Here is a 3,204-nt window from a genome sequence, read left to right on the forward strand (position 1 = left end):
GAGAGAGAGAAAGATACTGAGATTGTCTTTCTGTTATGGAAGTACACACCACCACCACCACCACCACCACCTATGAAGCAATCTTGCAAAAAGAAAAATCAAATCTGAGTCTGATCAAGCCTCTTGTCCTAACTACTAATTTACAAGACATATGGATTAAATGATATTCTGGGGATACAATGAGACTCTAGGAAACTCTGCTATAGAAAAGCTAGCTACTTCAATAAAAAATTTCAAGAAGGGGAAAGAGATGGAGGGAGAATCTATAGATTAAAAGAGACATAACCATCTGACCAATAGGAACATAAGGATCTAATATACATATGGATTCTAGTTCAAACAGACTGTACATCCACCAGAGAAATGAGAACTCTGGGTATTTGATTATATTAAAAATTGTTATTGATTTTTATGGGTGTGTACATAGTATTGTGAAAACAGTATGTAAAGTTCTAATCTTTAGATATTCTATTCTAAAATATATACAGATGAAATGATACAATGCCTGGAATTTGATTAATAAAATCCACATGCGGATGTAGGTGAGGGTATAGATGAAGCAAGATTGGCCAAGAGTTGATTGTTGAAGCTGGTGATGACACATCAAATTCATTATATTATTCTCCCTTCCTTCTTTTTAAAATTTACATAATAAAAGGTTTTAAAAAATGTTATACATCTTGACAGCAATAATCATAGAATTAAACAAAATTAGAAGGAGGAAGGAACTTTAACTGTGTTACTTCCTTCAGTGTTGATGGTGGGAGTCAATAAATATGATCTTGTTTATGGAAAAAAAGCCAAACTCTGTAATTTTTTTTTTTTTAAATATGGAATGAGGCCAGGCGCGGTGGCTCACACCTGTAATCCTAGCCCTCTGGGAGGCCGAGGCAGGTGGATCGCTCAAGGTCAGGGGTTTGAGACCAGCCTGAGCAAGACCCCGTCTCTACTAAAAATAGAAATAAATTATCTGGACAACTAAAAATATGTATAGAAAAAAATTAGCCGGGCATGGTGGCACATGCCTGTAGTCCCAGCTACTCAGGAGACTGAGGCAGTAGGATCGCTTAAGCCCAGGAGTTTGAGGTTGCTGTGAGCTAGGCTGATGCCACGGCACTCACTCTAGCCCAGGCAACAGAGCGAGACTCTGTCTCAAAAAAATAAATAAATAAATAAAAATATGGAATGCTTCACGGATTTGCGCGTCATCCTTGTGCAGGGGCCATGCTAATCTTCTCTGTATCGTTCCAATTTTAGTATATGTGCTGCCAAAGCAAGCACTGTAAAGTAATTTTAAAGAGATTTACTCTGAGCCAAATTTGAGGACCATGACCCGGAGCCACACCCAAGAAGCCTTGAGCAAGTGGACTCACTGTGGCTGGGTTACAGTTTGGGCTCATACATTTCAGGGAGACAGGGGTTACAGGCAAAGTCATGAATCAATACGTGGGAGGCATACATCGGTTTGGCCCAAAAAGGTGGGCCATCTTGAAGTGGGCGGGGAGCTTAGAGGTTATAGGTTGGTTTAAAAATTCTTTGACTTACAATTGATTAAAGACATGAAGCTTTGTCTAGAGGCTTGAAATGTTTTAAGATAAGAAGCTGTTTATCAGAGATAAGCCACCGGGACATATATTTGTTGTGTAAATTGAGGACCTGCAGGTTTGTCTGGCATACCGTAGGCCTGTTAATGGGTTACAAAGGATGTCCCCACGGGTGAGGGGGGGCATGATGAGGCATGTCCAACCTCCCTCCTCTTGGCTGGCAGTTTAGTTTTAGGATATTTCCTTGGCCACGAGGGGTCTGTTCGGTCAGCCTGTGGGGGGTGAGCCTTAAGATTTTATTTTAGTTCACAGTCTGAAATGGAAAAAGGGAAAAAGTGGTAAGAAGAGTTAAGTGTGAAGGCACAGCAGGCTTGTCCGAGACGCTCCAGAGCAGGGAGTGAAGCGTCTCTGGGCCTCAGGGTGGACTGGGACCTCGGAGTGGGGCAAGGCGGCTGCTGCCTCCCTCTCTCAGGGCCTCTTGCCCCCACGTCTCTGCTGCCTTTGCTGTGCCTGTTCCCTCCCAGGGCACAGCCCTGACTCTCCAGTGCTATGCGGGTCCCAGGGCCCAGCACTGAGTGTCGTGGACTGTCTCAGGAGACTCTGGTCGCTGCTCAGCCAATGCACCGGCTGGCCTCAGGTTAGGCCTGATCAGCTGTGGCCCACTTTGTGAGTTTGTGGGTGTGTGGATTAGTGGGGGTTTGCCTGGGGTTTTGCAGGAACTCAGGGCAGGGCAAATTTTCTAGAAAGAGCAGGTTTAATTGTGGACAGGGTTAGGCATAAAATTTCGCTAATATAGAGATGGACTACAGAAAGGAGAGACTAGTTTTAGGAGACCAGACAGGACACTGTTGAACCCAAATATCCACTAGGCACTTTCTATGTGTCTGACCTTGTGTTAGGTACTGGGGATGTAGGGATAAAGGAAATGTGAGGGATGGAAAACTCTGTGAAGGAGATGGGAGGCGGTGGACAAGGTTGGATTTAGGCACTCAGTGGATTGGACTTGATCTGGGAGAACTGTTCCTTTCTCTTGGCACATCCCCCTAACATCCTTAGCCTGGCAAAATCCTGGCCCACACTCGAGGCTCAATGCATGCACTACCTTCTTCAAGAAGCATTTTCCAATACTCCATAGCAATTTGTATGTCCTCTTACCTTAACTTGCTTTGCAATGACATAGTTGATGTAGTTGTAGTTGTACATTTTTTGCTATTCTTAAGTTGTCTCTTGTTTTATGCTTTTGGACTTCTGCTAGCCTGTAGACTCCATATCCTAGTTGCATTTGCAGGCAGCAGGGCTGTTGGAAGGCTACAGTCCTGGGTTTAAATCCCATTTTCACCACTTACAAGCTGTGTAACTTAGAGCAAGTTGCTTAGCCTCTCTGAGCCTCACTTTCTTCATTTGTTAATGGGAATGATGCCCACCTCAAAGTGGGCATTTGAGGATTAAATTATACAAAGGATGTAAAAGTAAAAAGACCAAGAACAGGGCAGTTGATTGATGTGTTTTGAATTGAGGAGAAACAAGTTAGACCTTGAAGGATGACTGGATGAGCATAGCTAGGAGGATACGGGAAAGAAAAGAGCCCACTCAGAGTTCTCTCTGGTCCCTCAGGGCGGGTGCAAGGGTGGGTTGACCAGGGAGGGGCAGCAAATGGGCC

The 3,204-nt window shown here is 44.1% G+C and overlaps 1 non-coding gene across 1 annotated transcript; it reads right to left on the reverse strand.

Moving 5' to 3' along the window:
- Positions 1-1,174: 1,174 nt before the first annotated feature.
- Positions 1,175-1,281, reverse strand: LOC123631067. Its single transcript, XR_006732944.1, has one exon. It is a non-coding gene; the product is annotated as a U6 spliceosomal RNA (small nuclear RNA).
- Between the last annotated feature and the right edge of the window lie 1,923 nt (positions 1,282-3,204).

This window comes from Lemur catta, chromosome 1 (genome assembly GCF_020740605.2).
Source record: "Lemur catta isolate mLemCat1 chromosome 1, mLemCat1.pri, whole genome shotgun sequence".
NCBI classification, from domain to species: domain Eukaryota; kingdom Metazoa; phylum Chordata; class Mammalia; order Primates; family Lemuridae; genus Lemur; species Lemur catta.